Here is a 12,590-nt window from a genome sequence, read left to right as displayed (position 1 = left end):
CCTTTTGAGAAAAAAAAAATTATCTCATAGTCATTTTGATGCAGAAATTCGATCATGTTAAGCTATATCTTTTAATATTATAATGAATTTGTTAGAGCTGTATTCTACTTCTTTTAATAAAGAACTAAGGATCAATGAAAGCTTTCCTTAGAAATTACATATGAACTCTGTAGAGTATCTTGAAGGTGGGAAAAGAGATCAAAGTAAGTCATTTTACAATAATTTGAAACTTAATTTCCTCATGTATTTTTCCCCTGATAATTCCTCAATCTGTCATCATAAGCAAATGACCAAAAGACAATCTCTTTTTAAGGGATTCAAGTATTTTCATATTTATTTAGCTCTTTAAGAGCTTTTTATGAAAAGCCCAATTTTTGTATATATATGTGTGTGTGTGTGTGTGTGTGTGTGTGTTAGTTTTCTGTTTTCTGTAGGATATGTGCACATGCCAAAGATGAGAGAGGGAGAGAGAGAGAGAAAGAGAGAGAGAGAGAAAGAAAGGACTTCCCCCACCAGAGGGATAACCATGCCACAATCCTATCGCTTCCATTCTCCTCCTTGCATTTTGGGCACTCAGGTGCATGTGCCCAGCATGTTTTTCAAGTCACTGAGCTGGCTACTTTAACTGTGCAGTCAGTCATATGGGATCCATCCTCCTTCACCACCACATCACTGGTTGGCTCTCCCATTTAATATTTCTTGATAATTGGATAAATACAAATTCTTTCCATTTATTCAGATACTTATTCCCATAAGAATCATATTCAAATTTACTGTTTTTATAGTAAATCAGAAGACTCCTTCGTGGGTAAACGTACTTTGTGAATTAAATTTATTTATTCTTCTGTCAATATAACTTTGTGAGTCTATAACATCACTTCCATCCTTAGACTCCTTGATCCCCAAATGACTGTCTTTTCCCTTAGTCATTGTAGGTTGTGCCATAATTGTTTCAACTGTTCAAAAGAACTCGCATGATTATGGAGTTATTATTTCTCTCTGCTATTACTGTTTGCTAGACAGAGTCTGATTGACTAGAAAAAAGTTGTTGCTGTTGTTTTTTTTTTTTTTCCTAGAGAAGTAAGCATATTCTAACCGCAGTTGAACAGCTGCCTTAGGAAGTCATGTTTCCATATTTCACAGCTTGTTGCCACACTATTAATACCATTTTACTTCTCTAATGGAGATAATTCTTAAACACCACAAATCCTAATTATTTGAACAGCAGTGGGCCTTAATTCATAAGTGCTCCTTCTGAAAACAAAACAAAACAAAAAGTTACAGCTTGGAACAGATACTTATGAGAGGCCCTTCTCTTTCATCTGATGGTGAACACCATTTCCGGAAATACTGCCTCCTCAGAGTTGATAATTAACCCAGTGAGGAGCCTGGCAGCCTCCCTGCCCCACATGGTGGAACAGTTAGCAAACTCAAACTGTCTGGAGACTTGCCCCTACCCCCATGCGTAAACGTTCCCAAATTATCTGATAAGAGCTTTATTTTGGAAAGGGAGATGAATAGTCCAGGCGCCATGCTTATCCCTAGAAACCCTCAGTCTTAAAGGAAGATATGCCACTGTCCTGAGGCACTTTCATTTCCCTCTCAGCAACTGTAGCTCTGAAATAGAAGCGATGCTATTGATCTAACTATTAGAATGATCTTACTTTCCTTGAGCTCTAAGAATACCTGCAAGTAGAAAAAAAAATGATGTTTAAATCTATTTGCGTTTATTTTCCCCCTCTATATATCTCATTCAGTTTAGTATTCTAAAACTTGGTACACTCTCTACTTATTACTAAATGCAATGAGTGTGTGTATTTGTGTGTGTGTGTGTGTGTGTGTGTGTGGTAAGTTGTCAGAGATAAATTGTTATGGCTTTAGGAGACATTTTATTTTAAATTGTAGGTGATGTACATCTTAATATCTGTAGAATTACCACCAGATCCTATGTAACAGAATGAAGGAACATATAGAAACTCATACTTAATGAAAAAAAGAATACATGGACATGTATGAATAAAGACTATTACCAATCATGTGATACTATTATCTGTCACCTATTTATCTATCTACATACCTATATATTTACATGTAAACACACATGCACACACATGTATGGGGCGGTCTTCAAAAAGTGCATAGAAAATACTTATTATACAAAACTATGCATAAATTTCCATTTTTTGGCACTGAAAATAAATGCTTTCATTTCAATTTTCATAAAATGTTTAGAGCAACATAAACATTTTCATACATTCCAGAGATTTTTATAAATTAAAATGATTTACCTCAAGATATGTATTTCCCTGATTGTATCTTTAGTTTTTTTTTTGTGTGTGTTTCTTTTTTTTTAAGTAAGTGAAAAAAGAAGGACAACTTAAAGACACACCATAATTTTCAAATATTTCTTACTGGATAAACAAGTATTGAGTGGTAGGATCGGTGTGTAAGGACCTATCAAAGACAGTAAGATGTGTTGCAGAGACCCTGACCTCGGGTTCCCCGAGTATAATTTTTTTCTGAGTGTCCTACAACTAACTTTGTAGTAATGAGAAATTTCTTTACCATTTCCTGTCCTCATTTCCTCTATTTTTTTTTAATCCGGTGCAGAAAATGCTCTAAATCACCAAGCATGGTCTAAAGTGGTCTTAGAATTCTACACATCCACACCAGGCAAGCTGCACGGTATCACCAGGAACAATTCTGAGCTGATCACCCTTCTCTTGCTCATGTCAGAAGTGGGAAAAAGCCGAATGTCTTGATTCTTGGAAAGTTCCTGCTCTCTTTGTTCGCCTAACACCAGTGGCATCCCAGCTACAAAACAGCTGCTAATAATTACCTCCCTGATTTATTACAGTCATGATTTAATAGAAGGATTTATAGATGGGGAAAGAAGGTATTCCACAAGTAGTTAGTGACTTCTGAAGCTCATACTGTGACCATTATAACTAATAATGTGTCCCTTTAAGAGAGGCATGAATGCAACCCTGTGTTCAGTGATTATTTGCTAGAAAAGTACAATTGGACTGACTTTTCAAATGACTCTTGCAACTTTCATCCTCTAATCACATTGTCATGTTTACGTTCCTCAAGAGAACTGCCGTGCCATTGGATATTCTTATGTGATTTCTTCATATTTAAGTCCTCAAAAAATGTCCAGTGTGTGTTTCTGGGATGTGCAAAGTCTGAATTTGTCATCAGTCTTTCTAAGCATGCTTTGACTATTCTTAGTGCATCTGATTACTTGACAAGTTCAACATGTGTTTCTTGAATATGTCCTTAACAATTTATTTTTAGAGTATACCTCCTATGATAAGCATTTTGGAATAATGTCTTTCGCTATTACATCTCATGAGTGTTTTAGCTATGAAGAAAAATAGGGAGGCAAAGCATTAATGGCACAAAGAAATGTGGTATTATCTGTTGAAAACAATTCGTAGTTTTGTCAACTGTACTAGGGAGACATGTTCACCTGTTGAAATATCCATTTCGTAAGCCAAATAATGTAATGGAAGTATTAAAGAAATGAAATTAAAAAGGAAAAAAATGCGTAACAATTGGAAAAAAATATATAGTATGTCGTAGTGATTATGCTTCCAAGAAACTGACATTTCAAAATGAATGGGGATTCCTTGACAAAAGATAAGAAAGTGAAGACATTAACATGCATACACACACGTCAGTTTATGTCTATTACACATATATATATAAAAGGAAGATTCAAAATATTGATGTACAATGTGTACTATGAAAAACTATGCAAGGAAGTTAAAAGCCTTTTTGTGCCAAAATGAATTCATACTTTAATACTATTTTTCATGGACTTTTTATATACACACATGTATGCTCACAATGGCAATAGGTAAAGCTTTACATTCACAATATCTAGTCAAAAATGGCATAAGTGTAGAGACCAGCAGTTGGCATATTGACCATGTTGCTGGAATCCATGTAGTTGACCTTGGCTCAAGTTCTGGACCTGGTGTCTCAAATTCACTCCAGGCGTGTGTGCGTGCACGCTCAAGATCTCAAGAAGAGAATTGAGAGGGAATTATGGTGTGACCATCCCCCCTGGGGGGTGATTTCTGGCTTTCTGTTTCTTTGTCTCTCTTTGTCTTTCTGGCAAGCACACATGCCCTGTAGCAAATACCTCTCCAAAACGAAAAAACAAAATAGCATAATTGAATACAGATACACACAAAATAACGTCTAATAGAGTCTATATATATGCATAAGAAAAGCCTGTATTTCTCAGGCCAAAGAAGATGTCCTTTGCCTGGTGATTTAGGCAGTTGGATCCCACATGGGCAATGGCACAGTTGAGTCCTGGACCCGGCGGCTTGAAAAACACTGGGCACCTGTGTAGTTATGTCCAAAATCCTGAAAAGAGGGAGAGATGGGGAGAATGGATTGTAGCATGACCATTACCCATAGAAGTGCACTCTCTCTCTCTCTCTGTGTCTCTTTTTCTCTCTCTGGCAAGTCCATGTACCTTCTACCAAAATAAAAGCCTATGTGTTTTATAAGCTGCCTCTCCATCTTTCCTCCCTAAATTTGCATTCTCTTGAGGAAGGGAGAGGACACATAAGAGAAAAAGAGAGAGAAGAGTATAAACAGCTAAATGTGGGCCAGCTGGTAGCATGGTGGTTAAGGCAGCTGTATCTTACATGGTCAAGGATGAAGTTCTAGTCCTGGACCTGGTATCTTGGAAAATACACTGGCACATGTATGTGCATCTGGAGAGGAGAATGGAGAAGGAATTGCTATGTGGTCATTTCCCCGGGGGATGATTTCTAAGAGCAGTGTTTTATACCTATTTAAATACTTTAAAAACCATGATAATGTCAATGAAGGCTTAATTACACAAGGGAACACCAAAGCTACAGTTTTCCTTCAAGACGTGAATTAGTTCTGTCTTTGGAATGAAAGCAAACTAGAATACCCTGGTAACAAAAATTGGGGGCTCCTGGTCTGGGAGATTTCTGTTTATAGGATTGCTTCTTTGATAAACATTTCTTTTGGCATCCAGTTCCAGGCAGAAGGTCAATTATGTTTCTTGTGTTATTCTCAGCCACATCAGTTGCTGTTGGAAATCTAATCATGTTTTATACTCTGTCAACGTCTGTGGATATTTGAAAGTAACTGCTCCATATCACAAAAAGGAAAAAGGAAATTGGGCCATTTTGAAATTCATCCATGTTCTTTCTTTCTTTCTTTTCCTCCTTTGTGACATTGTCAAATGATATACTGTCATTGTAGAAAGATTAGAGGATAATTAAGAAAAACTTTATATAAATTTTAATCACCCTAAATTCCATGAGAGTGAAAAAACTGCAGGTACGATTTTGGCGTGTATTTCTTTTTTTTTTTTTTTTTTGGAGAGGTTTTTGGTACAGGGCGTGTGCGCTCGCCAGAAAGACAGAGACAGAGAGACAGAAAGCGAGAAATCACCCCCCAGGGAGGATGGACACGCCACAATCCCTTCTCCTCCATTCTCCTCTTGGGATCTTGGGCATGCACACACACGTGCCCAGCGCGAGTTTAAGCCACCGGGTCGGGGACTCGAACCGTGGTTGGCTACATGGGAGTCCAGCGACATAGCCATTACATTAACTGCTGGTCCCTTGGGGTGTATTTCTAAGATGATGTCCGTTAATATTATTGCAAAAGCAGAGTCAGATTCTGGCACTATTTGCTCTCTTTTTATTACTGAGCAGTATACCATGATCCTGTTCCTCTGTATGCATTTCCATTCAACCCCTGATCCTCTGTCTACAGCAGCAACCTCCGATCTAGTTTCCATCATCATAGAGACATTTCCTGCACCTGCAGCTAAAACAAAAATCTTGAACTTCAAAATACCCCATTCTGTTTTATTCTTGAACCAAGACTCATACCTATAACTAATATCTGCAGAAAAGGTACAGCTTTAGTTTGATTTGTGCAAATAAACCCTTAGTAACATTGGAGTTAGGTATTTGGTGGATAGTCCTTGTGGATGGGTGAAACTGTCAATTAATTGATATAGACATTAGTTTACATGTATTTTATTACGTCTGAAACCTTCTATGTTGTTACATGCAATAAATACTACAAACCAATTCTTTAGTTCAATGAGTCACACTTACTTTTATCCCACGCTAGAATAATCGATGGTATTCTAAAAAATGAAATTCTTGTAGAAAAATGAAACATGGCTGTAATAATTTTATTGAGAATTAAATATAGTAATCCAATTAATGGATAAAAATAACAATTTTAAAATTCCTATTGAGGGCCCAGCAGGTGGAGTGGTGAATAAGGGTGCTAGACTCCCACATGGCCGACCATAGTTCAAGTCGTGGACCTGGAGGGTTGCTTTCTCACTTTCCATCCATCTATCTGTCTTCCTCTCTCTCTCTCTCATTGTAAATAAACTTCATGATTTTGAATTAGAAATATCTGAATATCAAGTGCTCTATGTGTTAAAGTGGGTAGTGGGCCACATTTTTCCCAATGTTTATTCTAATCTTAAAAGCACTGTCTTGTGTCCATGACCTACCATAATAGTTCTCTAGGAAGTTTTAAGAAATTCTTTGAGCACAAACTAGAAAATATTTTAGTAGGCTATGTAGATTGGTAACTAGATAAAGAGATATTAACATGTTTATTTGGTCAGGATTTGTTATTGATTTAATGATGTATACATTGGTCCAATGGCTTAATAAAATGATAACTTGAGAAGATTTTATTAGGCTATGTAGGTAAGTAACTAGATAGATTTTAACATGCACTATGTATTTATTTGGTCAGGATTGGTTATGAATTTAGTGATGTGTATGTTGGTCTAATGGGTTAATAAAATGATAATTTGATGATAATTAATTTCTTTCTTAATTTGAGAAAACATTTCTGTGTGATAAATCATTAGCAGATTAATCTAGATAACTCGTAGACATTCCAGAGGATATTAGTATAAATGAATGTCCATTTTTAGATGATAATTTAAATTCAATTAATCACTTCTCATGTACAACCAAGTGCCACAAATTTACTACTCTAAGATGTTTTCCTATTATTTTTATTTATGCTAATCATTACATTATAGTTTAACAGAAATGAAGAGAATAGATCATTCTTGTCTCCTTTATTAGTATTTTTTCATAGATCCACATAAAATTAATAAACCCTATCAAAAGATCAACTGCTAGCTTATGTTTCTTAAAACAAAGTTTAATCTGGGCTTACTGATCAAAGCAGAGTACCAGAAGACTGGTGTAAGGACACCATATCCTGAAGTTTAAGATAAATCACATGTGCTGGATGCCCTTTTGGTTTTTCAGTATATCCTATGAGTTAAGGCTTACCAAGGGAGAAGAAATTGGTATCAAATTGGTGCCTTCCAAGAAGTTCTCTGAGTCACACACACACACACACACACAAAATCCATGTAGAAGGCAACTGAAAACTGTTGTGCAAATCATGCTCTTATTTTTATTTACTTATTTATTTATTTGGAAAAGTTTTTGCTATAGGGCACGTGCACCCACCAGAAAGAGAGACAGAAAGCGAGAAATCACCCCCCCCCAGGGAGGATGGCCATACTGCAACCCCTTCTCCTCAATTCTCCTCTTGGGATCTTGGGCACACACAGACATGCACCCAGCATGAATTTAAGCCACTAGGTCCAGGACTCAAACCGCGGTTGACTACATGGGAGTCCAGCGACACAGCCATTATGCCAACTGCTGGTCCCAATCATGCTCTTAAGTATCAACAATACCAATAATTATAAAGAAGAGCCTAGAGAAATCCCCTGAGCCAGGACTAGGAACACTAGCTTTATGGTGCTTGCTCTGACACCACACATGTTCGAATATTGGCAATTCAAAGTGTCAAGTTCATCTCTTGATTTATTAACTGAGTTTTGGTGTTTACTATTCATTTTATCAACTTGATTCAACTGACAATAACATTATCTTATACTATGTTACCTTAGACATTTGAATAGTTGCATATACTCAATTTGGGGAATTTAATCATTTCCAGCTTAAAATACATACGGTGGCTCCTGTCTGACTCAAACAGGCATCAAATAGTGAATGGTAGAGGCAAAATTAAATCCAAATCCAATCTAGTAACCACCTTGTTACTCCAAACAGATCAAAGCCAGGAATAGAGGCAACCTCCTTGATTCAAGGTTCAAAGATCTTTTCATTGGACTATATTACCATCTAAGATCAAAAAGGTTTTATATACTATTTCTTGTAGCAATGATCATATATATGAAAATTTAATATTGTAGAGTTTCTAAATTTATTTTTATTATTCTTTTAAATTATTTGCTTTTATTTTCTTTTTGCATTTTAAAAATTTATGTTTAATCACTATACATCTTTACAGTGTACAACCTGATTTGCTAAAGCATAAATATAGTGCATATTGTTCAAGTCAAAGATATCGCGTTCATTATCATCAACAGACAACTTTTCATTTTTGGTGTGTTAAATGTCTTTTCTCCCTGATCCCCTCCTTCTTACCTCAATTTTGTGGGATTTTATATTATTATTATGAGGGAGGGCATTTTGATATGCAATTCTAGGATTTAAAGTTTTACTGCCTACTTTTTTCATAGTCAGAACTTATCCCTCAACTCTCATTTCATATAATACTCATGTTCAATAAATAAATTAGTATTTCCTCTGCATCTAAATATTTTTTTCCAACAGTTCACAGATGTCATTAATCACTTATAACTATGTTTGTCAACCAGGGTTTCCTCAGGAGAACAACAGGAAAATTGAAAGTGAGAGAGGGAGAGCAGCTTCAGGCATGGATGCGTTTCATTAATCCACCCTGTCCCCTTTGGCCATTGTAGCCGCATCATTGTGCTCTCTCTTCTGCCATCAATCACTTGCTCTCTGAAACTCTCACCTGATCATCACACATCCTGCTTCTTTTTCCTATTAGATCCTTGCTCTCCTTATTCCCACCTGAAACATGTCAGAGCACGGACTCATTGAGAAGAGAATCATTTTTATATGATCAAAGAAGATAGTAGCTTGATAAAAAAATTGATAGATTTTTTATTGTTCTAGACATTTTGAGATGAGTCTTCAGAAAATGATTATGTAACTCTCACCTTCCTTAGGGTCCCTCATAGATGCTGAAGATCCAGAGTTCTCTGCAGAAAATGTCTTCGTGAGCCAAGACAAAGTATATCAACTATTTCCTCAAATATACCCATTCCATGTAAGACTCCTTTACTTATTTCATTGTTTTTCCTATAGACTTACTAAATTTTAAAAGAAAAAAATGTACACATTGTAAAAATATTAGAAGATGTCAGCAAAAGAAATAATAATTCCTACTTTTTCCCTACCTACCCATCCTCCTCCCCCTTTTTGAGAGATTTTTGCTACAGGGTGAATGCACTCGTCAGAGAGACAGAGAAAGAGATAGAAAGTGAGAAATCACCCCCCAGGCAGGATGGCCATGTTGCGATTTCTTATCCTCCATTCTCCTTAGAAGAACTTCAACAGAGCTCATAAATACCATACATCCTGATTTAAGATTACAGATTTAAAGAGTTTCCATGTTTAAAACAGACTTAAGTGTCAGCTTCCCTGGATATAGAATTTGGAAGATGCATGACTATCAGAAAAAAAGTTATATTTGCCTCTTTCTCTGTTGTGAGAGAGATACGAGGACTCATATTATTTTTCTTTAAAAAGATGACTTGATATTTTCATCTAAATAACCAATGGGGTTTCTTTGTTTGTAAGATTCATTATTTTTACTGGGTATCTCCTTGACATATATGTTATCATTTTGTGTCAAATTTTCATGGACCACCTTGTACATTTTAAGTTTGTAGTTTAGGTCTCTTTTTTACCCTGTCAATTTTTCCTAAATATTTTTTCCTATTTTTTATGGCTGAGTAGTATTCTACAGGGTATATATGCCACATTTTTTTCCAATCTGTTCATCTGTTCTGAAACATTTGGATTGATTCCATCTGATACAAAGTGGACAAATACAAAGGATTTAATGTTACATGAACCAAGCTACACTAGGAAAGAGAGACATTGTCCCCACTTAATGTATACCAATGTCTTCACTGAAAGAATCTTTCTGTTTCAGGAGGTCTTTCAGAATGGTACAAATAAAAGGAGGAGGTAACTATACTTACTAGAAATAGAATAAGAATGTGTGTGTGGGAGGGAAGGAAATCAGGGGAAGAAAGAACATTTCACAGAAACAAAAATAATTTTTTTCTGTTTCGTTACATTGCTTCTCTTCATCACAGAAATCAGTTATACATCTGTTGCTTCCCGATTGTCTGTCTCCTCTAAGTATTACATTTCCATAATACTTTTTCCAGTAAACTTCATAATTAGAATAATTTTAAACTTACAAAAATTAATATGGCCAGGGATAGTTTCAATTCCATTTCAAACATATGGGTTAGTTATCCCACATTAAGTATGATGTTGCCAGTAAAGACAGTGAAATGGAGACAGAGTTGGAAAAAAAATCAGAGCATTTAGGCGGAAATTGTAAGTATATAATATCTTGTTCTAAACAGGTTGGTAAGAGAGTGTGAGGCGTTCACTATGTTTTATTGACTAGAGGTGCTTAAAGCTGAACTAAATTTTGTCCAATCATTTTAAAGGTTCTGCTTGTTGGGGCCAGCGATAGCATAGTGGTTGAGGTGCTGGACTTCCCTATGGCTGACCACGGTTCACACTGTAGACCCAGCAGCTTAAAAGTCACACTGGACATGTGGGCATGCATGCCCAAAATCCTCAGAGGAGAGTGGAGGAGGAAGGACTGCAGTGTGGCCATTTCCCTTGGGGAGTAATGTCTCTCTTTCTCTCTCAATGTCTCTCTCTGAATTTCTCTGGTGAGCACATAAGCCCTATGGCACAAGGAAAAGGAAAACACGCAGGGGGAGTACACATAAATGGAGAGGAGATGTTGAAATGAAGCGGATACTAGACAAGTAATGCCACCAGAATCTAGAAGAAAGAAGAATGAGTCTTTGAGCCTCCGGAATTCGCCCAGCGCAGATTCAGATTTTAGATTTCTTCACTCCAGAACTGTGAAAGAGTACGTTTAAGTTGTTTAAAGTAATTTGTTGCAGACATAACAGGAGAGAGATATAAAGTATCAGCTTATTGAAAGGGAATCTTGGTAGTATTCCCACAAATGATAGATTCAGAAGTATGAGTTTCCTTCTTTTTCTATAATGATTAACTGTATTATGTGTCTTACATGTCTCTTCTGAATCACTGGAGATGCATAAATTCTTGACTCCTTTTAAAGATATGTATATAAATTTCCTGAATGCAAGTGAATATATGTGCTTTTGTGTATGTTTATGAGCGTATGGGTGCATATTTAAATATATAGGTGTGTATGTACATACATATAGAGTATATGCAATTCTTATTCATATGAAAAAAATGTAAATAAGTTTTCTTTATTGAAAGTAGAATAATGTGATCTTACTTGAAAGCTACATACCAGTTGTATGACCTCAAGAAAAATGCCTTTCCGGGAACCAGCAGTTAACGTAATGGCTATGTCACTGGACTCCCACATAGTCGACCACGGTTCGCGTCCCAGACCCGGTGGCTTAAAACACACTGGGCGCGTGTGCATGCGTGCCCAAGATCCTGAGAGGAGAATGGAGGAGAAGGGATTGCGGCATGACCATCCCCCCTGGGGGGTGATTTCTCGCTTTCTGTCTCTCTGTCTCTGTCTATCTGGCGAGCGCACGCGCCCTATAGTGAAAACCTCTCAAAAAAAAAAAAAAAGAAAAAAAAAGAAAAGAAAAGAAAAATGCGTTTCCAAGTCTGTATCTGCAGAATCAACATTGGGATAGCACTACCAACTTCATGGACTATTATGGGGTTTATACCAGATAGTAAAATTAAAATGCATTTCACAGTGTGATATAGTGTTTGAAATATAGAAAGCATGCAAAAAAAAAAAATGCTACTGAGTTATTTTCCCCTTTCTCACAAATTTAATGTATTCCAAAAAGAATTAACCTGGCAGCGGACCAGAATTGTGAAGATTGCTGTTACGAGAAGTCAGATTGCTTCAGTATCCATTTTCCTTATAAATGGTGAGGTTTGGATATTTTGGAGGTTGAGTCTAATTTATCATGACTGTGAAGATGTCATGTAATACTGTGTAGAAAACTGGCTTTTGTGAGTGCAAGGATGTTATAGTTTCCAGTAAAATTACAAAAATATTTACTACATCCAGACCAGAAACTGCGAATGATTTCAATAGCAAGTAAATAAAGACCTGTTCTTGCAGCCTTAAATCACTGTCATGTTTCCACAGGCATGGTATTCATTTCCAGACAAAAAAAGCCCAACTGCACCCAGTTCTATGAATGAGAATTTTCTTCTAAATTTTACAATCCACAGCAACTAACAGTGGCTCAAAAAGAGCAATCACGAAATTATTAAAACAAAGTAAAAGTCACTTTGTTAACATAGTTTAAAATTTCCAAGTTGAAGTATTAATCAAATTCCTAATACTCAATTCATCATTCTGTAAATGTTTAAGCCATCTTTGCATAGAGAGCAACA

The sequence above is a fragment of the Tupaia chinensis genome, unplaced genomic scaffold, assembly GCF_000334495.1.
Source record: "Tupaia chinensis unplaced genomic scaffold, TupChi_1.0 Scaffold000162_1, whole genome shotgun sequence".
Classification (NCBI taxonomy): domain Eukaryota; kingdom Metazoa; phylum Chordata; class Mammalia; order Scandentia; family Tupaiidae; genus Tupaia; species Tupaia belangeri.
The sequence above is the reverse complement of the archived record's forward strand: the minus strand, read 5'-3'. Positions refer to the sequence as shown.